Genomic DNA, 24943 nt, shown 5'->3' on the forward strand with positions numbered 1-24943 from the left:
GAAAGAATTCAATGGAAAATACTCTCTCTCTGAATATATATTAATGCTTCAACTTCTGCTACTACCAGTGGAGCAGGTAGTCCATCTCCAGAGCATCCCACGCAATCCATTAGGCTGCAGATCCAGAGCAAAATCATACTTCTCAGATGATCTGTTGTAGAAAATCTCTTCTGAGTATCTACAGTGTCCTTTTGACAAGCTCCTTTATGCCCTAGTCTTCTTCCCCTTCAGCTTTCTCACAGGGGTGGCAGGATTTGACCAATATATATGAGGATTTGACCAACATGCATGACCAATATATGTAGGTCAAAGATAACATGAAGAGGTAAAAGGCAAAAAAGGAAGAAAAACACCCCAAAGGCCAGTCAAAGATCCGGAGCTCTCACTTTGAGTAGGATTTATGAGATCTAACAGAAATGCAAGCTGTCCTGTCAGCTTTGCATTTGATTTTTTCCCGATCATATTCTACTGCAGAGAGTCAGTGCAGAGACAGAGTTGTTACTGTTCCTGCACGTTATGGTACTTTGGCACTAGGCCACTCCATGCATACATGCCAAGATGCTTTTATAAAACCATTAAAAAAAGTACTAATTAGATATTTAGAGGACTAAAAATCCTGAAGATTAAAATACCAGTAAAGCAGTTATGACCACAAGTGTGTTTTACATAAGTAAGCTCATAAAGGGTTTTCTTCACTGGTGAAAGCAAAAATTATGAACCCCATGTTTCTTTCATAGTAGAACAGGTTAGACTGTTAAATGCTTTTTATGTGTGCTACTATTCCATTTTTTTCATTTATTATCTTTTCTCGCAGTCATATTTAAAGGCCCCGCCATCGTACTTGTTACTGCACACACAAAAATACAATCTCTACCTTAAATTGCTTGCAATCTCTTAACCTTTCAGTTTAAAAACATGTTGCAAGACACATTTTAAGGAAGCAGATAAATACTGTCAAAGATGTAGCAGAGAATGAATGTGGGCATGATCTGAAAAGTTTTATTTAAAATTGTTTGTTTTCCTGGAAGTTTCCATATACTGCAAACTTCAAAGTTCACTAGGCTTCATAGCTGAGCAAAAGAACATGTCCAAGGTGAGGAAGCCTACTGTGTCATAAATGGCTTGGCAAAGACAAAGATGGAAGAAACATTCAAAGAGGAGCTAGGGATCAATAAATGAAAGGACTGGGGAGCAATTTAAAAACAAAGAGAGGACAGCTGCTTATACTTTCTCACAAAATTTTGACTGAGTGCTAGAGAATATTGTGGGCACCAATAGGAAAAATAGCTTCAAAAAAGGTTAGACAAAGTCATGTACGTCGAGATGAAGTTATTGTGTCCTCTTTTTAGGATTATCAGACAAGTTGACCTGATGTAACAGCCTAAAAGGAATCTGTAAATTGCCAAATGGAAGCAGGGAGAGAAATTTAGGGAACAACCATTCTGTTACATTTCATCCCTAAACATCTGATACCATCAATATTCAAAGGCAGGATACACAGGCCTTTTGTCTGGTCCAGTTTAGTAGCTCTTAAACAAAAGATAAATGCAAGATGCTGATCTCAAGTATTGTTGTGGCTGACAGCCTGTGTAAATAGTGGCAATAAGGTTTGGTCCTTTTGTGCACTCTGGATGCATTTTAGAGACTCTAGTCCAAAGCTGAGGAGTGGTCTGAGAATAGAAGTGCTAACCTTTCACTGCAACTATGAGGCACAGCGAACAGTCCTGCCACGTGACATGAGGACTTAGTCAGGGATCTGTGCCATCCATCCTTCCTTCCCCATTTAAATTTTTTCTATATCCCCACCTGCCTTCTCTGGTTCAGAGTAAATGTGGCTTCCTTCTGAAACATGACAGTGAATCCAGGGATCTGGACAAAGCATTTCCATGCAGCAACATTTGGCCACAGTCTGTATTAGACCAGTCTTACCCCTTTGTATAGAATTAACGAGTCCAACAGGTCCAAGATTGGTAGTAGATCATCTCTCAGCTTTTTTGGACTGTATTTATTGTATGTTATCAACTAGCTTGTGCTTTGGTTTCAGAAGGTGATGAAAAGAAGGGCTGTTTTTCCAGTTGAGTGCAGAGTACAGCAGAGAAAGAATAGTGAGTATATTTCTGTTATGTGTCCCAATTTGCCTCTGCACAGACCCCACTGTTCTGTTTCCAAAACTGCTTGAGAGTCCCCTAAACAGCTGCAGAAGGTGTCATCACTGGGGGAAAAAAACAAAGTATAATGTACATCTAAATAACCCAAATGCAGGGCATAATTTTTGTCTGGGCTGTGGTGATTCAGCTTTGCTGTATTTGCACTTCAAGTGCAAATACACTAGCAAGTGCACACAGACACACATACAGGCATAGAAATGGCAGGGTGAAAGGAAGGAAAACTACATCATTCTGAGTGTAACAGAAAACAAAACAATGGGGCTGTGATATTTTACCTAGAGTGGTGTCTGATTCAGAGACTCTTTGCCTTAAATGATGCTTATCATCAATGTTATCCTGTATGGATATCTCTCTATTTTTGTTCCCTGGATTTTGTAATCCTCTTTCAGTTGGATACCTTGTTTTCTGTAGCTGCAGGGTATAATATAATAAAAGTGGTATGCATCCATCTGTAAGTTGCACTTAAGCTGATATGTGCACTGTGTGTACATATACATAATATTTTTAGATGATATATAAATGTGATACATATAGCCATATATATATATATGCATACAGAAATTAATACTTTGATGTATTTAGCATCTTCAACTAATTATACCTTGCAGTCTCATGTTAATTCCCATTTGAAACATTTGGCACTATTCCTCCTAATTCATTTATATTAATGAGGGGAGGATCCTCTGAGCAATAATCAGTTAAAAATCATGACTAGCTTTGTTAATAAATACCAGATTGGTACATGATACTGTATTGGCTTGTCCTTAATTAGGAAGCACTGGAAGGAGTACCAAGAGGGAAATACTCATAAATTTTTCTTTTAAAGTCTAACTGCTCTCTTTCTGGTATTTGCATCTTTGAAACAGAGAGAAAAATGATAGCTTTGAAATTTTTAATTTTTCTACACTTAAAACAGGAAATATGTATTATATTTAATTAAGATATACATTTGATATTGAAGTTTTTCCAGCCAGGTCCATGTAAGCAAAGTAAAATCAAGAAAAACATCAGCAACATTGCTAAGTATAAGGTAATTGAAATACTTAATTTAAGTATTAGAAAACTGGAATTTTATGAAGCATTTGGGAAGGCTGGATGGCTCAGGGAACTAGTAATGAACTAGTGAAATCTTCATTTCTAGGTGATTGATTGCAATTGCATCTAGGAAAGGCTAGAAAGTCATTCCTGTCAGCCCACGTGCAGCAGTGGCTGTGCTATCAAAGCCAGGTCTTACCCTCAGCTGGGACTCCAGGAGTGAATAGGCATATGTTAGTGAGGACAGGCATGCAATATCTGTGGAGTCTGGCTTTTCTGGAATGGTAATGGGTGGGTTTCTCATCTAGTCAATGAATTTTTCCTAAGTTTTTAATCTCAGAGTCCTTTAAAGTGGAAACTTTTTCTGGCGTCATTTACAGTGATTTTTTTCCCCTCATATCTTCTGAATACTTAACATCACTGTAGGCTTGCCAAGGTGCAGTCCACTGGTGCTTGTTTATGCCAAATACTTCCAGCATATGTATGCTTATTTTATCAGTAGTCAGTATTATGAGTTATTAATACAGGAAAAGCTTAATTAGCGATACTTATTTGAGATCTACTGAACAACAGAATGGCAAGGACTGACAGCCCTGTTCTATGCAATGGTGAAAACTGAAGTCATCACTTCTTATCAGAATCTTTTGCATATGCTAGTACTTTGAAGCCCGAATCATGACTGTGCTGCTCTGAACTGCCGCAGCACTGACTCTGCTCCTGCCAGGACAGTGCTGCTGGAGAGAATATGGCAATATCAGCCTATTATTTGTGGGTCAGATGGGCTTGAATGTGACCTTACAGGGAACTGTGCTAATACTGCTTATACACTCGTTTATCTGAAACTCTTTTCCAGTCCACCTGTTGCATACCCTTGCAGCTCTTCTTTCCTCCACCCACTTGTTCAGGTCTATACTTCCAAAAGACAAGCCCCTGCACTCTGACATTAATGGGGGTGGGGGCAGTGGGAGGGTTCGTTCTGGGCAGGTATTTGGTACAGTGCTTACTCTGGCTAAGCACTTCTGATCCAGAAGGCAACACATCATCCTGTAGTAGAGGTGTCAGTTTGTGAAGCTGTGCCTCCTTTTTCCCCTCCAGCATTCATTTTTCCAGTCTGTTTATCTTGGAAACAGCTTGGGACAGACATTGGTTCTTACAGCATATTCACACAGCTTCTGGCACAGTGAACTGGTGCTCCCTTTGGACCTCAAAGAATTGCTGAACAACAAAAAGTCCTGACATGGCAACAAGAGGAGAAAAACCTTGAGGGCAGTGTGTGGAGGGGGGCACCATGGGAGGCACAGCACCTTCCCGTGTGAGTGAGAAGAATGACCTCCAATGGCAAGTCCATTGAGAGGAGCAGGGTGGGGACAATGTCTTCTGGGGTAGCTGTACTTAACTGGGATGGACCAAGCTCTTGGTCAGTGGCATGGGATGGCAGGCACTGGGCACTGTGGGAATGAGTGGAGGGCTGTGATGAGAAGGCAGAATATATACAGGGAAAGTAGAGCTGTTTTGAGAAACTGGTTGTCAGACATTTAACTGCATCAAAGTTTCTCCAAATACTTCTTAGCCCCCACTACACCTTCTCCTGTTATGTCTTTTCAACCTCTGTTGTCTTTACTCACCCTCTATTTTCCTTTTAAGGACTTCCTATCTCTTGAATCAATAGTTTGGAAAGGCTGCTCTGTTTAGGATCAGAGAGGCCTGAGGAAATTTTTGTTGAAAGAAAAAACCCAAACTTTTTATAGGACTGGGTTTTTTCTCCTGATCTGACCAAGTCTGATGTCCTGCTTGTCTCTTTTTCTGGGGCTGAGGCACAACATAAGTTTTCTTTTGGGTTGTGAAGAAAGACTGGGAGAGATGTACCAAGGGATAAGGGCAAATAAGGATTGTTGGAGCTGGATAGTGCAGGGTAGTTGTTCCTCTGAGCACTTCCCAGCCTAAGTATCTACCTGAATAATCAATAGTGTTTATGGCTAAAGAAATAAACTTCAATATAGTCCCAATTTCAAACTCTTTTTAGCAATCCTGAGCAGAAAGTCTTATTGCTTGTCAAAAAAAAGTGTGAGAACAAAAACAAACAACCCGGGAAATTAATTAACTTTGACTATCTTTTAATTGCTCAAACAAATGATAAAATATTTCTAAAATAATAAACTCAAAACTGTTTTAAAAAATCACTTGACAGGGTCCTTTTAAATTTACCAGTGACAGAATGATTGCAATGATATATGCAATGATTACATATATAAAACAGCTGCTTTCAGATGCAGGTAAGCTCCTATTGAAAAGAGAAAAAATCCTAACTGTTTATGCCTGTGTTTGATGATAGTGCAGTTGAGTATTGTGTTATTCTATAATGTATTCAAGCACCTGTTTAGAGAAGGTATATTCCACTATGGTCCAAAATTAAAACAACCCCATTACTTGTCAGGGTTTCATTCATAATTCTTGTATCATGCTCTGATTAGAGTATACATTGAACCTCAGATGAGCATTACCTAAGGCACATTCAGTTAAATGCACTGTATAAACTAGGCACAAACCACAAAGCTACCTTTAACTTGCACAAAACAGCAAGTGGAAATTGATTAAAATATGCATTCTACTAATATAACGGCTGGTCTCAGTATAAAAATTAATTAATGCTAATAGTACACAATCAAAACTGCTTTTAGAAATCTTCTTAGAACATTAACTAAAATGTTCATCTTTTTAATGCATTTGACTGAACCTCTGAGACTAAAAGCTTTGCTTCCTCCATGCAAATGTGAAAAAAAATCACAGCCTGAATTTTCAAGTGGTTATTTTATAGCAACCTCCCCCAGCCATTTGCTTTTGGATTTCTTGTTAACCTGAGCCTGGTCCCAGGCCATGTGTGAGGTTGTACTATTAGCTACTACAGATTAAGGTGGCAGCCCTGGGAATCGAGGCCAATAACATATGCAGATTGAGCCACAGAGCAGAGAAGGAGATAACTAAATGAAAAAAGGGGAAAGGGTATTGTGTTCAAAGAGGCAGCACAGCAATATTCTAGGCTTTCAGCTCACAGATATTCTGAGCATAAGGAGTGAATACTTGTCAAAAAAAGGACCCCAAAACCAAAACAGTCAGCCTCCAGGGCACTCTCTTCCTCTTGGTTTGTTTGGTCGGTTTTTACATTTGGGCAAGATATTTCACTTCATTGGGATGAATTTTCCTCAGCTGGTTTATTTCCAAAATATAAAAATTTAGAAAGTCAGTTCTGTGGGCACAGCAAGGGTCTAATCCTCTGGCTCTCACAGGATCTTGCACTGTGAGAGGTGCTTTGGTGTGGCCTCAAACTCTGAGCCTCCAAATCAGGAATTCCCTTTGGATAGTGTCAAATCTGTCTATATCATTGGGGCATATCTCCAAGAAAAAGCCTTTAATATAAGTTATGAATTATTTACTAATAGAAGTGGGTTTGATACATCTTTTTTATACATATATAAATAGATACATATACACACACACTGGCACACACATAGGCATAACTACATTTATGTATGTAAACTTCTCTTTATTCACAGGTACTGAGTTGTTAACTTTCTTCTGTTTGTCCCCTCTCCTTCCTATTCCATCTGACTTTGCTCTATTTTTTTTCAGTTTCTCAAAATCCTCCTCAAACCTTTCTGAATTTTTGGTCTGCTTTTTCCTCATTTCCCCAGATACCTCTGCATCTTTCTCTAGGTGCCTAAAACAAAAAATGTCTGGCCTTAAAAGATATGCTACCAAAATCTAAAGAAACAGCAACAGTTTATGTTGTAATATGTATTTGTCTGGGCCTTATCTGCCAAGAGCATCAATGGGAGTTCTCAAAATCTGTAACCTTGACATACATGGTTTTTCACAGTTGTAGCACGCATCAGATTTTTCCCGTTTATGTTTTTAGCAATGGTGGTGATGAAATTTGATGACATCACTAAAAAACACAGACAAACAAAAAAGAGTCTTCCTTTTAATGATGCAAACATAAGCAAACTTCTCACTTTGTTGATGTGTTTGGCAACCTGGGCAAACAGGAACCTTAGATTCAGTTTCCTGCTCCTACATAAGTTGGAGAAGGTTGCTTGGACTCCTCATTTGTCAGCTTCTTATCTTCAGAGGAAGGAACCACAACTTGTTTCTCCTTTGCTCCTTCTCTGTTTTTTGGAACTAATTTTGGTTAAGTTTTACATTTGCCTGGGGAAACTTAGGGAAGTGCATCCGGAATAGACCACCTCCTGTCTTCAACACCTGATCCCTTGTGCTTGTGTACTGTGTCAGCTTCCCAGTGGCCAATTTGTCACCTCAGTTTTGCTTTGGGTACATATTTCATTGCCCTTTACTTTCTTTACAGGTACAGAATATTGTCTTTGTTCTGTTCTAGGCCTACAGTGACCTGGACCATCTGAGCCACAAATATCTGTCACTGCTGTCACAGAGGTGCAAAGTCGTGCTCCTCTATGGAAGGATACTCTCAAGGCAATCACTGATGCTGTCTGTTCCAGGCTTTTTTCCTCTCCTTATACATTTTAATAACCAAACCATCAACATACAGAAACATTTAATCATAATTCAGGTGAGAGGTAGCTAGATTTTTTTTTTAAATTTGCATTTGTTCTAAATTTCAAAGAAAATATAAAATGACAAAATGTCAACAGATGACTTAAGGAGACATTATTAATGGGAATATTAAACAATTAAAATAAAACCTTTAATGTAATTGAACAAAGTATTCATCCACCCTGCCAAATGGAGTGAGTAGTTATAGTTTTAGAGAGGACAGATGGATATGTGTTAAGCCATCTAGCTTCCTGGGTAGCTCAAGAAATCAGTAAGCTACCTGGAAAGACATGGATAACTGGACCTGTGGGATACTCAGGGCTAAATGATCCTAAAAGGAAGACATCTTTATTTCAACAGTATTTACAGTCACTCATTAGAGAAATTGATAATCATTAAAGAATTATCTTCAAGGAGAAAATACAATTAATGGTTACATACTTTACAGATTCTCCCTGGGGATTATGAATTATTGGTAGTCCTGAGAAAGGCTCCTTCCTTTTCATTATTTCAAAGCAGACAGAGATGAAGTTGTGGGTGATGAACGTGGCTAAAAAACTGGTGAAAGCCCACTGTGACAGGGTGAGCAGCAAGGGTGGCTTGAATCTATTTGAGAAGGGCTAAGACACTCACTGGCTGTTCCAACTACATTAAGCAAGATTGCTAATAAGTACCTCAGTTTAAGGTAAAACTCTCTGCTTTAACAGAAGTGCTTACCACAGCACAGGTTCAAACCTTGATCAAATTTGATCAAACATTTGATCAAGGGAAACCTTGTACAATGTGGATTTTATTTGAAAGTTTTCCTTGATCATATCACAACAAATTACATAAAATCTAATATAGGAGTTGATTAACAGGAAAAATCATAGGTCCATCAAGTGTAGTAATTATCTTTTAGAAATAGCTTGCAATGGATGCTTAAAGAAAGAATTTCAGAAGAAATCAGATATAGACTCTCCCCTAGTACAGTATTCCAGTTTCTTGTAATAGGATGTGTAAAGGGATTCTGAGATGAATGGGACATCTGATGTCTCAAGAGATTTTTCTTTCATGTTTTCCAACTGTTGTCTGAAACTATTTGTACTAGTAGCATCCAAAACATATTCTGCAAGGACTTCTACTGTTACATCTAAAGATACTTCCCTTAGTTTGTTTTAAATGGGGTATTTGATATTTCACTTTGGACAGGTAATCCAGATTACATTATTGTCTTTTTTTAAAATATAATTATAATATCTAGGATAAGACCTTTGATTAGTTGTCTTTACTTCAGGGCTTTTCCTTTGTATAGATTTGCATTTTATGTCACTTGCCCTTTCATCACTCAGCTGCTCGACATTGTGTTCTTCTCATCTAAACTTCCAGATACCTGGACTGAGCTAGTTCTACCCTCAGACAGGCATCTAAGAGAAACAGAATCAATCATTGGCTGGAAACACTCTTGTTTCATGCAGTGTTTTATAGCATCTCCATTAATTCATTTCCCTATAAGCCTTCTAAATCTGGGTTTCTTTTTTTGATATTTCCAACAAATTTACCCAGTAGAGAAATTAGGTGTATTGCTCTATGGTTTCCTGGGTCTCCCTCCTCCCTACAAAATGCTTGAAATAATTTCTATTGTGTTTCTCACCTCCACTCTTTCGGTACTGAGGTCAATTTAAACACTAGGTTACACACCACAGTGAGTAGTTTGGCAATTTCATATTTGAGTTCCTTTAGAGCTCTTGCATGATCTGGTCCTGATGATTTGTCACTATTCATTGTATAGATTTGTTCTTAAACCTCTTCTACTGACACATCAATTTAAGAGTGTACCTTAGATTTGTCCCTCCATAAAGAGTAGTTCCAGCGTAGAAACCTCTCAAAGCTTCTCTGCAACAAACATGGATGCAAAGAATTCATTTAGCATTTCTGACATGGACTGTTCTTCTTACAGCTGCAGGCCTGGTTGACTCCCTGGCAGGATTCCTGCTTCTGAAGTATTTGAAAAAAAAAAAAAAAAAAAAGAAAATAATTATGTCTTTAGTGTGCTATTGTCCAAAATTTCCTATTGCTTACATTCATTTTTTGTTCAGGCTGCTACAGGTTATATTCTATTCTGTTTTCCTTTGTCAGAAAATATTGCACGTGACCCACCAAATAAGGGAAGCAAACAAGTAGGATTTTGGGGACAGGGCAAGAACTACAGTGACAAAAATACAAGACTTATCTATTCTTAAAAAATCAAGACCACCACCAAACATCATCGCTTGCCTACAGATATTGTGAAAAGGGTGAATTCTACTAAAGTGAGAATGATAGCTAATATTTTACAATTCCACTAAGGATCTTGAGGGAAAAAAATGTTAATTTCCAGAGGTTAATTTTATCAGATTTGAGGAAAGTTGCCTGATATTTCTGATGTCCACACTTTGGGGAAGGACCCCAACAAAGAGCAGTGCAATTTTTTTGTTTCATTTTAGCCATGAAGTGGTTTCAGCCCAAAGAGTTATTGCAATGAGCTTCATAATAGCATTAGTAGAAAAGTTTTATTGGTTGGCTTCAAATATTTTCATCCAGCTTTCAGTTCAAATTTGCAGTTCCATTTGTATGTTCCCCCTTTCAGTTCATTGTCATCCTAGATTTTCAAGAAGTCTTCATTAATGTCGGCATCTTTTTGTTCTCCCTTTCTTTCTGTATTTTGTTTGGAGAAACAGAAAATAGGCGAGTGTAAGTGTAACTTTCTCCTTTCTTATCTGAATTCCACCAACTGGGCAAGAACATCCATAACTGGAAGGACTTCTGCTCATAATGCTGTTGTGTATTTGCTAATGCAATGACTTAAAGATTGCAGAAATAGTGCAAAATATATATATATATATATGAAATTGAGAGGATAGTTGAGGAAAAGCTAGCTATGGATTACCTACAGATAGATCTTGTTTGCAGACAATATTTAGGAGCAGGCTAGAAATTTGGAAGAGAAAGAGAACACAAGAAAATGAAGTAGCTGAAAACAGATGTTTTCCAGCAGCTTTCTGCTTATGCTGCTCACAGAACTCATTGTGATTTCAGGACAAGGACAAAGACTCAGGAAAAAACAGTAAGGCACACAGATAAATCTTACCCTACTTTTCCCCATAGTCATTGAAAATTAAAAAAAAAAAAAAAAAAAATCAAGTAATCTGAACCATAAGCTTCTGAGGTGGTCCACATCATCAACACCAACTGTGGACGAATGCAGGAAGAATGCTTCTCTACTCACCTGCAAATGTGGGTGCTTTTTGACATGGAAAAACAGACCTTTTTCAGTTTAGTGCTTCCAGTATATTTAAACAATTAAAACACTAGATGTCATATCTGAAAGCATATACTCTTGATTTTATTACTTTATTTTGCTTGAGAAAGCAATTGACCTGTTGGAAAAGCAGATAAAGTGTGCAGTATATTGTTGTTATTGGCCCTATTCTGTCTAAAGTTCTAGAGAACACTTTATTTTTAATTTTACTGAATATGTTTCCATATAACATAGAGTGTTGCTTGTGCTGCAGTGTACAATGTCTCAGCCCATATCCTTATAGGTCTCATAGTCTCATAGTCAGGAGTAGCAAATTTGTGGATTCTATACCATAATATTATTTACTTTAATACTTCATCTCAGACACAGCGAACTGTTTACAGGCATCTTAACTTGGCATTCTACAGATAGCTGTTTCTCCTGCTTACAAACAAGTTACATTAATGTAATGATTCTGCAATTACATAAAAAGATTACCAGACCACTTGAAAATCCCCTACTAGCATTCTCATTTATATTAGCATACCGTTCTCAATTAGAGTAATATATGTCTGATGATTCACTTTACTGCAAAACTTAATTTGGATTTCTTGTTAATACACATTGTATCAGTGTTTAACACCAAATATAAATAAATGCCACTGATTTTTTTTTTTGCCAGAAACAAAAAATAAAGTTAATCGGACTATTTTGTAGAACGATTTTTATGTATCAAAGTTTATTATTTGATTGCTGCAAAATAGCCCACTTTCAGTAGGCACAGCACATCTGGTTGATTTTCTGAGAGGGAATAAATAAATTTCTGAGTCGATGGGTAACAGTGATGGTGACAGAGGCATCAGTGGCATCCAGACAGTGATCATCTCACTGCAGAGGAGAAAGTAAAGAACAGAAGAAAGTAAAAGCTGCCCTCATTTGCAGAAAGTTTTCTTTTCAAGGTGACCATTAGCTTTCACTGAGGATAAGCTTTTCATCTGCTCCCATCTGCAAAGCCAAGTTATTATAATGGAAGCCACCAACAGGCTAAGGAGGGAAGGAATTTGAAAGTTTGGTAGAAATGTATGTTAAAAATCTGCTTAAGACAATATGAAAAACCGCTCACGTACATACAAATAGGTGAAAATTCTTTTTCAGCTTTATTTACCTGAGAATGAATTTCAGTTTGAAGAGGCCTTTATGTCGTTTCAGGGAAAGCACCTAAGATATAAGCAATTTTCAACAAGAGTACTACACATTTGTCTTTATAACAATTTGTATGTAACAGCTTTTATGCAAATGATGCTAAAGTGGCACCTTTTTTCTAAATTGGACATTTTTATGGTTATAATTTTCTTCTGTAATAACAGCAAAAAAAATGGTTGTCCCAGTGGAGTTGAGCATTTCATCTCTAGTGCTGTTTTGTGAAGTTGGAATGACAAGTTTCTTTCATTTGCGCAAAGAATGACAAAAAGAAGTATTTTTTGTCATTCTTGTCTGACTGGGTTGAGGCAGTTACACTTGGAAGCAACACCAGTCCCCTGACACCAACCTTTTCTCTGCCATCACGAATGGTATCATAAAGTCATAATAAAACTTAAAGGAACTAAAAAATATTGCTTTCTCTCTGTTTCTGCTCTTTGAAAGACATAAATCACTTTGTTAGTTTAAGTAGTTGCTGCTTTGGTGTGGTCTTTGGCATTGATTCGCACTCACTCTCCAGAGGTCAGACAGGTGACTTTTACAGACCATGGTTTTGGATTTAATTAACTATGATATGAGAGAATTTATGTATTTCATGCAAACATTCCAAGGCATTAGTGTAATAAACCAAGTAACATAGGCAGGTTCTTGTTGCTTAATTGACTATGCAGTTCTGCAACAGTGATATGAGAAATTCTGGGTCTTTAACAACGATTAAATTCTATCCCATCTACCAATTAATTAGTGATCTGCAGGAAAACCCAGGAAACTTTATGATGGATGATTTTACCCCCATAAAGTGATAAATTGGTAGACTTTAATTGAGACGTACAATAAGGTTAACAAAATCTAATTGAAATCTGATACTTCATCTCATAAAGTAAAATCTCATAAAATATAATTAAATGTACTATTTAGTAAAAAATCCACAAATGTTTATTTGAATGTGAACAGCCAATAAATACTGAAGCCCCTTGTGTGTCTCTCTCTAAACTAGGTAGGTAATATCTATATAGCTTCTATATACAAACTATAAATTCAAAGTCTATTTTTAACCAGTAGTTTTTAATCAGTTAGTACTGATTTTTATTTCTGCTACTCAAACATTCCCAGTAGTGATCCTTGGCATTCTGCAGGCCTAGTGTGCTGTGTTTGCTGGGACAGAGTTAATTTTCTTCACAGCAGCTAGCATGGGGCTCTATTTTAGATTTGTGCTGAAAACAGGGATTATAGTACCAAAATGTTTGTGTTATTGCTGAGCACTACCTACACATCATCAATGCCTTTTTACAACATCAGTGCCTTTTCTGCTCCAGATCCCACCCCACCAGTGAGTGGGATGCCATGCATAAGGAGTTGGAATGGGACACAGATGGGACAGATAACCCCAACTTACCACAAAGGGACTCTGCCACATGACATGATACTCAGCACATAATGCTGGGGAAAGAAGAAGGGAGGAGGGGGGTGATTGGACCAGCTGTGTTTGTCTTCCCAAGCCACAGCTACATGTAATGGAGCTCAGGTTTCCCAGTGACGGCTGAACACCTTCCTGCCCATGGGAAGTGGTGAACGAACCTTAGTCTGTCTGTATATCCAGGGTTACTCCATCCCAGGTGCAGAATCTGTCACTTGTCTTTGTTAAAAGTTGGTGACTGTCCAGTCCTCTAATTTGTCAAGGCCTCTCTGCCTTCAAGGGAGTCAACAGCTCCTCGCAGTTTTGCATAATTGACTAACTCATTTATGTACCTTTGAGCCCTATGTCCAAGTTGTTTATGAAGAAGCTGAAGAGAATTGGCCCTAAAATGGAGCCCTGCAGAGCCCCACTGGTGACCCATTGCCAGCCTGATGTTACCCCATTCACACTTGGGACATGTCATAGAGCTAACCTTTATTATTGTAATAATGAACTGAAAGGTTAAGTTCAGCCCTTCTTTTTTTTTCAGAGCACTTATAGCCTAGACTGGTTTTCCTTAGAAATATAAAGTGTTCTCTCTCTGCTCAACAATTTCTGTCTTTGAAGTTCCTGTGTTTTGCATTGTACCTTCCATTTCAGCTATACAGTATCTATACATATAATTGCTGAACTGCCAGAGGAAAGAATGACTTGAGATATCCTAGAATTTCAGCCAAGGCAAAGCTTCAAAGCAATTAAAACCATAACTGTGTGTGCAAAAGGAATTTCCTGAAAATAATGACTGGAGGAGGAGTTGATTATATTGATAAGTATATTAGAATGTTAACACTGAAATTTTACTTCTAAATCCCCAGAATAAAACTCAGTTCAGTTATTAACATTCCTATAAAGACATACTGGCAACCTGCATCCTCCTATCCCTGAAAAATTAAAAAAAAAAATCAGTAGATACAGCTGAGTAGGTAAAATGTTTTGTATGCTTGGGGCACTCCCACAGAAACCACATTTTTTATTTAATCATTTGGATTACTTAAATAATTTCACAGTATGCCATCTAATTTATAAATATCTGCTTATGAAGAAACACTTCTGGTATTATGTAGGGGAGGGAGTGGGTTAATACATTATTTACATTTTAGAAGCAGAAATATCTTTTTCTTGGCATAATATTAATTAATAAATACTTCATACATTTAATAGCGCCTTTCATCCAAAGACCTCAAAGCATCTCCAGATTTTTAAAAGTGGGCAAACTGAAGCAGATAACTACTAGGCAGCCCTTCCAAGGTCACTCTGTATGTTCCTGGTGGAGCTAGCAATGGATACTCTAGTGCGTTGACTAAGAATCCTGAAACCAACCCCTCTGGCCCACTGCACGGCATGAGCAAATCTATGTACACTAATAGATTATTAATGTTTTGACAATCTAATGGTTTACTTAGTTTGACATACCTTTAGGGCTTTATAATTAAGGAAATATGTGTTAACATTGGTATTAAAATACTTTTTTTGTCAAATATTCAGTGGAATCAAGTTAACAGATGCTTGCCTTACTGTCCCTGAAAACTAGTGAGGGAAATACCTCATATGGGATGTGGAATAAAAGGGCTGATTTCACATAAAAAGATTATTATTTTTAACTCTTCTAAAAGCAATGTTAAAAAGAGTTTGAAGCATATATTGAGGATCACTCAACAAGCCAAGCTTTAAAAATTATAATTTTAAATTTATTTTGAAAGTCCAAATCACCTCAGGTCTAATTGGCATCTGCACCATGGCCTCTTTGCACTTTTCTGGTAACATAAAAGAACCTGAAAGTGTGGATATATGTTAATATACTCTTCTGTGATGGTCTAAGGAGATTTAGAGTCTGAGAAAAATGTATTTCTTCAATGTTGCCTTCTGTATTTGCTATTAATTTTGCTTAATAGGAAAAGTAAAGTGATACGAGTTCTTCTGATAGTGTTTTTAGTTTCATACACTATATTTACATCTGACTAAAAGACCTTTTGTTGTAACCTCTGCTAATCGGAATGATCCTGCATCATGAATAATCAAATGAGAGTAGCCAACTGTGTCCAGGTCCAATTGTCTTCATATTGTCTAAAGAAAAAACATCCTTTGGTTTTAGACTAATTTATAGTCCATGACCATAATCCGTGATAGTCTATCACCAGAAAACCACCCAAATTCGTCCTTTTTTTTTTTTTCTTAAAATATTAAATGTTCTTTATTCATTCTTGTTTATCTGCTTGCTGTCTGAAGCACGCATGACAGTTCACTATCCCTGTCATCCTGGCGTGTTTTGTGCTTCATTAATTATAAAAATCACATGGTGATTACAAAGCCTTCATGTGCAAATCAGAAAACATGATGCACACAGTTACACATAGCCATTTACCACAGTCATCAGTAACTGCAGGATCTCAGGAAGGACGCTCACAATTCCCTTTACAACATTATTTCTCAAAAGCATTCATTTCCTAGAGCAAGGTAATGGACTGAAGGAGGCACAGATCCTCAACTCCCTAACCTTGGTGTATATTAGGAACAGCTCCTCTGAGATCAGTGCAGTTGCTCTGAATAAGCAGTAGAGATCACAGTCTGGCTCAGGAACTTTGCATATTCACTATTAAACTTGGAAAAGGGAACCCCTGTCTGTCTCAATTTCCCAAGTGCTATCTGTCTGTTACAAGGCACACACACATTAATTGTGTGTTTTAAAACTTTGTTTGGTTGAACTTGTCATCCTAGGCTAAAATTGTGTGACCTAACTTGTAGTAGCTTTTGCAGTGAAGGTATCATTTACTGTTGAGTATATTTTACTGTGCTGTTATAGATCTTTTCACTCAACCAGCTGTCTAACATGTTGAATAGTCTTTCATCTTGTCAAACACTTCCATTCCCCTTTCTACAGCTTTCTCAGCCAGCATGTACACACCTAATCAATCTAATGCCACTGTCTCCAGACTTTAAAACCAAAAAGCACTGCCCAAACTACTTTTTTAAAGAGACAGTCATCCTTTTCCAGTAAATTCATCATCAAGAGGACAGATAAATTGTTAAATGAGAAGAAACACATCTCTGAAACTGTTACTCTAGGTCCAGCCTCAGAGCTCGGGTTCACTCACTGAATCTGTCATTCAGTAAAGGCTGTTGGGGGCTTCCCTTCACACTGATCATGTATATGTTAATGTAATTTAATTTAATAAACATCTTACACATGGAACTGAGTTTAAATCCTCTTGCTTTTGCTTACTTATACTTTTTTTTCCATTTTTAGACAAACAAGATTAGTCTGTCTCAATCTGTTCAATGCCATTTTTCTTTTTTTTTTTTTTTTTCTTTTCCTTATCCTTCATCAATGGGAACTCCATTAGTAGATTGATATTTACATCATACAGGAGGCAGGTAAAAAAAATCCATTGGCATTACTTTCAGGTGGCCCCTGCTATGTGGTATAGTATATACCTTACATGGTATGGAGTATTCATTAGGGCTGTTTTTATTACTTTTATTTTTATTAGATATATTACCTCCTGAGACTGTATGAAGTGAACCATGTCACTGGGTGAGATTACTACTCAGTTAATAGCAGTTCTGAAATCAGTCAATTGGGAACAGGCTATGTTGCAAGAACCTCTAAAATGTGAATATATGCGGTGGGGGACAGGGTAGCTTTCCAAAGGGGAGGGTTTTTCTTCTGTTGATGAATTCTCTTGTGGAACATTTTTCACTTGCATGCTCATTTCTATATGTACTTTTAGTTAAAACAGATAACAACAGCTGAAACAAACACTTTTATAGCCGGCAGGTACACTTGAAATAGAGGCCTGAACAAACAGGTAGAGGTGGGTGCTTTGTATTTTCAGTCTGATTTTGAATTACTAAGGATGGAGGGAGGTAAAGACACTTCAACCTTTAAGCCCCTTTGACATTCACGAAGTGCTAAAAGTCAGCTGGGGTCTCTGCTCTGACAAATTTGCATCTCTTTGAATATGACGCTTGAAAAGCCAAGCCGCTAGATTAAATTTTGCCATGGAGAAAATGAGAAAGGCTTCCATCTCCCAGGTCTACTGGGAGGATCTTTATGGTTGATTTACTTTTTTTAAATAAATGTTTCTTTATGTGTTTTCTCTAGTTTGTGTCCAGCCTTCCTCTATCATGCATGCTGTAACTTCTGCCAGTTATATCAGCCCACAGTAAGTCAAGCTGGGCAGAGCACAAGGTGAAAGAATATTTCAATCTAAACTGCATACCCATTCTGTGTTTTCTGATTAAAATTTGCAAGCAAACCTTGGAATAAACTATATCTGACATGACTTCTAAAATAATTTACGCAGTTTATAAACCATGGGCTAAATCCTGCAAACCCTCCCTTATGCCATTTGTATGCAGAAGGGCTGCAGGTTTGCAGGAGCGGGCCCCGCTATGTAGCTGAAACCTTACTGTAGAGGACAACAGGCAGAATAGTGGTTATAGTGAAGCTATAAAAATAATAAACTGATTGCCCATTGAATAAAATCCACTAAAGTATGAATTATCTAATGAGCTGCTGCTGTGCTTCAGTCTGACTTATCCTGCACTAAGTTAAAAATTACACCACAGACTCCTGTGGACCTGCCACGGGGAGGGTGAGGGCTAGTTTGGCACTCATTTAGGTGTAGAACTGTTTCAGCTAATGACAAATAAAAAGGTGTATGTAAGGCAAATGTTTCAAAGTTTATAGAAGCTTATAATATGGACTCTATTTATTTGCTAATTATTTATGGCAACTCCTGAATTTATAACGATGTCAGGAAAAAACTTTTCACAGATGTTGAATGTAAACATTGTTTTAATGTTCATTGACGAAATCCCAAGTACACTGCTGTTATCCTTGCATTATTAAATAAGTCTAGTGCTTGAAATCATACTAGATTTTACAACAAAATTTAATACCTCTCCCTTATATCTACATTTGCTACTACAGGATACTCATTATTTTTGGAATTTCTAAAGCAGAATAAACATTTTTTTGTGAGCCAAGAGATGACTCCCTCAATGCTGTATTTTACTTTGTCTTTGTTTCCTCAGTGTATGTGAAACGTGTATATAATAGTATCATACTCAGAGCCAGTAGGAGATATTGTGTGTGAAGGGTTTTTTTTCCTCTACACAAAAATTGTTTGCAAGTTCTGTGCACAGCAAAAGCTATGAAAAATCACGTATAGCTAGTTTTCCCTTTTTATTTTTATTTCCTTGCTGAGTTCTTATAATTTTCTGGCAGATCACATTACATTAGAATGAAATGTGGTCTGTAGTTAGAACTTAGCAATGCATCCTGCAGCTTTAACTCAGTCACTTGGGTTCCAGTTTAGCCCAACATGTGTCTCTTGAAATAACTCAGGAGAACAGATTGATGATATACTTAGCTGAGGAATAACAGCATTGGAGACTGCCACTACTAAACAATTCAGTTATTAAATGTATCTAAGCATCTGAAGAAAAGAATCCAACTTTCTGGAAAAAAAAAAGGAAAATATTTAGGAACCCAACAAAGCTTCTGTTGATATTGATGGGAACAGTGAGATATACAGAGAATTTTTTAGGGACTAAAACTGGACTTGAAAGTCCAGTTACTGCAAATTGATCCTGGGGATCTTAACGTCAAGAATCTTACTATCATTGCAGGGTCTCATTCAGGTCTGTTTTCTTCAGATGTCACTACTGTGGCATTTTAGTTCAGATACAGACATATTCTCTCTTTAGAGAAGGCAATCCTTTCCAGTAACTAAGTGGTTTGAAGCTTTTATATAACATTCGCTTACGCACCCAAATGTTCTCTTTCGGTGTCTATTACTTTTGCTAGTTGTGTCTTCCCCTCTCAAATCCAGCTGTTCTCCCAGCAGTCTCAAACCAGCTCCTGCCCGTGCTCACTCTGTTGCTCTGCACATTGAACCTGCCTATTCATTCATGCCATTCCCTGCTTTCAAAGACTGCCCTTATATGTGACAGTTTGTTCCTGGTTGGAGACTGCAATCACCTCCAGGATTGTGGCATACAAGTAGCAGTGGGACCTGCCAAATACATCCTTGCTGAAGGAAGAAAGGTGCATCAGTGCCCCTCAGGTATGCAGCTCCACAGAGCAGGCACGGTTTGGGGTGCAGCAAACCCCTTGCCCAAGCTCCGGTCCAGCTATTGTGGGATGGTGACTCAATACAGCCTAGCAGATTGAGCACAGCCTAGATATTTTTGTTCTGAATTCGGTCCCTAGCTCCCTGCAAGTCCACTTCCCAGCTAGGATAATGAGTTAGATGCCTTTTTCCAGAGAAAGAAAAAAGTGAGTGATCTGGAAGTCTCTGAGTAAAGCACTTCAAGACCTCATTTTGAGTACACCCTTATGCAATGGATAGGAGTTTCTCACTTACAAATGGATCACCAAAGCAGTAAAAGTCAGTTTATTATTTAACCAGCTCAGGCTGAGTGGAGACTGGAGAGTATTGGCACTCCATTGATTGTAAGTAAGAGTCAAGGAATTAATGAACAGAGTTTTCAGCAACAGTCTTGAGGAGAGAGTGCAATGAGCCCAAATAGGTATGACTGAGGAGGTGTTAACTGAATTCAGAATAAGCCTGAAGACAAGGGCAATGAAAAGCAGGACATTCCCTTAACCCATTGCCAATGTCCACACATCACAAGTATTTTTAAATGCATGTGGATTAAATTTAACCTTTTGATCTGGGTTGACAAAGTAGTTTTCAACACTTATATGCTGCTTATCACCAGTAGAACATTTTACAGAGGAAGGCAAATGTCTCAAAAGACTCCTAGGAATTTCTGTGAGTGGTCATAAGTCATACAAAGAGGGTAAAGAAATATCTCTGATAGCCATAATCTGGAGGAACTACACAGATGTGCCTAGGAAAGGCCACTTCTGTGTCAATCCTAGCACAGAGCTGTGGTCAGAAATGGTCAGGCTTGGTGCTAAACTAGTAGAGTGGCATATATACAGATGTTCAGGGAGGAGAAGTCTGGCTTGGAAACAGATCTTCAATGCACTTTGCTTTGAGGGGATCTGCTAAATTCTAAAGCTTATGGATTTACTTGGAACATTTTCATACTTACAGCTCTAGGCATCTTTATTTATTTTAATGAAACCAGAGACAATTGAAAATTTACATGATTCCAGGACTTCAACATATAGGAAATCCTCCTTTTTCCTGCAAGAATATATTCTAAAGGGACACACACATTTAGGACACATTTCATCCACCCTCTGACAGTTATACAGCTGTCTTTCCTTATCCAAGACTCTTTAAAAGATTAATTTCTTCTATAATCCCTACAGCACAGGTCAAAAAGAATAATAAAACCCCGTAAGTAAATAATTAATAAAATAATAAATTTGTAATCCAATTAAACAACAACAACAACAAAAATCCCTCCAGATGCTCTTCGTGCTTGAGCTCTTAACCATGTTATATATTTTCTGCATTTGTCCTTCAGATGGCATGTTCTTCGGAGTACTGGCTTAATTTCTGATTCATTCAGCCAAGGGTACGTGGTCATTGTATAGCAAAAAGAACACATAATAATACACAGATTAGCGATGGGTGCAGATACACACACCATGTGCACTACTCAAATCACTACAACTCTGAAGGCAGACATGGTTGCTCACACATTTAAAATCACACATGTAAACAAATGAGGATAGACACATGCACATGTAATGCTCTCCTCATAGCACCCATCTCAGGGTTATGCAAATTGATCGTGTGCATGTGTGTGTGTGTGAGGTACAACAAATACCCACAACTGTAAATTAACTCTTTCCAAATAGTAAAAATCTTGCTATTAACATGTTTAAATCCAAATGGACAAGTTTATGTTCCCTTCTCCCCCTTTCTTCCTCTTTCTCACTCCCTCACTCTGCCTCTCCCTCTCTCTCTCTCTCACTTTACCTTCCCAACGGCACTATTTTATTTCAGAAGAAAACTTATGAAAATTGTTGAAACACACACTACAAAGCATTTGCTTTTTTTTCCTCTCCTTTTTTTTTATTTCAGCAGATAGCCCCCAAAAAAGGCAGGGATGTCAAAGGCTTCGAGTCCCCCCTTTGACATTCACGCAGTGCTGAGAGTCAGCCGGGGTCTCAGCTCTGACAAATTTGCATCTCTTTGAATGTGACGCTTGAAAAAAGCCGGAGCTGCTAGATTAAATTTTTTTTTTTTTTTCCATCGAGAAAATGAGAAAAGCCTCTATCTCTCCGCCGAGTCTACTGGGAAGATCTTTATTCTGATTCTTGTTAGAATTGTTTATCACCCTGACAGACCAGACTCGGACGAGATAAAGGCGCTGCTCCATCACGGGGCCTGACAGTGGTAGGACATGCAGAGAAATGAAAGGAGCAGGGGAAAATATTATTAATAGATGCCGACTTGATTTGCCTCTATGGCACGTCAAGGAAGGAAGGGAGGGGGGAGCCACGGCTTGATTGCAAGCCTATGAAGTTCTGTCCAAAAAAGAAGCTATTTTTCATTAAGTGATAGAAGGGCTTTTTTCATGTTCTTTCCTGAGGAGCTGATAACTTATGCAGTTTATTCTAACCCTGCTGATTTCTGTCAGGGAAAGAAAACTCCTGAAAGATGGCTCCAGCTCGTCCTTTTCAGAGAAGGAGGCTGTCTTGTCAAAAATGGTAGCAAGGCATTAAAGCCCCGGCCTTGACTCCTGCAAGGTCCCTTGGATGTGATTGGGTGTGCATATGTCTGTGACCATGGGGGGTGGGGAAGGAGGGTGTTATTATGTACCCACCATGGCCCTCTGAGGGGAAAAAATAAAAATATATATGCAGAGCAGTGCTTGCACATATGCACGTGGACACACACACCACATACACAGAGGCTTTGTGCATTTGAGCATACATGCAAAAGCACTTGTTTCGCTGCCTAATTACTCTGCAGTTAGTAAAGATTTGTCTGCTATGAGCATGTGCTTATTTGAGAATTGGGTGTAAAGTTAGAGCAGCTTCATTCAAAATGAACGTTAAAAAATAACCAGCTCCCTGCTACCTCCTGTATGTCAGGTCTCACACAGAAACATGCCTGGCAATGTGAGCCCAAGAGCTCCTGCAGTGATGCTGACTGTACTGTGACTGTCTTGTTTTCTGGGGCAAAATTGCCTCTAGATGATCATTATTTCTCTTAGATTAGATTTTTTGGATAGGGAAAGTAGGAGTGAGCAATATTCTTTGCGTGCATCATGACCGTGCTATTGTTATTCTTGGATCCTTCACATTTGCAGCCCTAACCATTTGGGGCATTTGCTCCAATCACAGTGTTTCATGAACACAGATCCTTTTTTGTAATTAACTTGTTTGTTTCCAGAAAGGATTGTGTTTGATCAGTATCCTAACTGAAGTTTGAATTTGGTATAAATTAACTACTGGAGAAATGCTTGCCTTAGGGCAATAGAATAGGTCTGTTTCTGTGAACCTGCTCTTGACGGTTTCTTCCTGATGGATCCATCCTACAACATGTTGAGCATCTTGAGAGGAGCTGCGAATGACACTGAGATCTCTCTGCTTTCAGTTGAAAGAGTTTAGCAGCTCAAGGGAATTACTCAGCACTTTGCCACTGGAAAGGCTAGAGAATTTTTTTCTGGAAAACTCATGGACAGCCTCAGTGCTAGGCAGTTCACTTTCTCTTTATTCTTCATATTTTTCTAAAGAGTTGTTCTTTCTAGTAAGACCAATAAATGCTTTTAAAATGCCAGATCTTTTTCCATTCAGGTGTCATTAAAAGAGGAATTAATGATGGAATTATTTCAATACACTTCAAGAAGACCTGTGCTATCTATCTTGCTAACTCTACCAAGCGTCTCCTGTACAATCAGTGGCAGTCAAGTCAGTTACTGATCCATTTTCAAATTCAGGTGTAGATGATAAAGGATGACTGCTTGGGAAAGTCCAATACAAAAATTAGGGACTACAGAGGCTTAGTTAAGCTATTGCCCACTTTGAGGTTGAGAATGATTTTTACTACCTACTGTTTCAAGGATTTTCCTCGCCTCTCCTGAACACTAGACTGTAGCTTTCCTATTAAGTATCCTAACCCTGCCATAGATCATCAAGCATCCTGATGTACCTTGCAGGAGAATTATGGACTGCTGTGTGCTAATGTACATGGCATAGTCATCTGTGTGCTGATATGAGACTGGGTTTGAAAACCCAGTTATCCAGATGTCTATTCCTTACCACATTGTGTCAGAATCCTCCTGCAAATCAGTTTATATAAGGACATGTTAAACTAGTTCTGAATGTTAGTCTAGTTACTGTGGCATAATAGCAGAGATTACATCATAGAATCATAGAATTACTAGAATACTTTGGTTTGGAATGAACCTCAAAGGTCATCGAGGTCCAACCCTCCTGCCATGGCCGGGGACACCTTCCACTAGACCAGGCTGATCAAAGCTCCATCCTGGCTTTGGGAGAGCACTGTCTTTTCTCAGATCAGACTCATGGCAAATGGTGGAGATCTGCAAGCCAGGAAGGGGAATGCAGCTCTTGAGTGTTGAGGATCTTACATACAAAGACACTGAAAATCTTCATCTCATGACCTTTCTACATTTTCTATGTTGTTTATTTAGTGGTCTGATGTTTGTGAAACCCCAGGAATCTTGTGCATAATGATTAGTTCTGACTTCAGAGGTTACACAAACATTTAGAGAAATCCTATGTTGTCTCTGTATGAGGAGTCTTCTGGTAAAACATAAAGAACAATCACAATAGCTCTGTTTTGAAAAGTTCGCTCGGTTGTTTTTTTTTTTTTTCCCTCCTCTCAGGCTCAGTTTAAAGGTACAGAAAGGCACAAAATTAATTTCTGTGCATAGAGCAGCAATAGGGGATACACATCATAAAGTCACCCCAAGACAAATAGATAACTTGATTTATTCATACTGAAATTTTAGGAGTGTTTTGTGAGCTCAGGATGATGTTATGTATGGTTCTGTACAAAGCAAAAGACAGTCTGCACACATCAGATAGGAGAAAAGAAGTAAAACAACTACCTTTTTATAGCTCAGAATCTGAAGGCTACAGATACTGAGCAGCCCAAGATCACACAGAAAGTCTGTGGAAGGGTTGAATGCTTGAACTGAGGTCTTTAGTCCTAGTTCAGTTTCTTAGCCACAGCACAGCCTTTACTCAGACCAGCTCAGCCTGTTTTGGCTCAGCCAAGTTCTCCATATCACGTTCCGCTGTAATGTAGATGCACAAAGCAATTTAGAAAGGCCCCCTTTTTTTATGACTACAAC

Source organism: Aphelocoma coerulescens, chromosome 5 (assembly GCF_041296385.1).
Source record: "Aphelocoma coerulescens isolate FSJ_1873_10779 chromosome 5, UR_Acoe_1.0, whole genome shotgun sequence".
Taxonomy (NCBI): domain Eukaryota; kingdom Metazoa; phylum Chordata; class Aves; order Passeriformes; family Corvidae; genus Aphelocoma; species Aphelocoma coerulescens.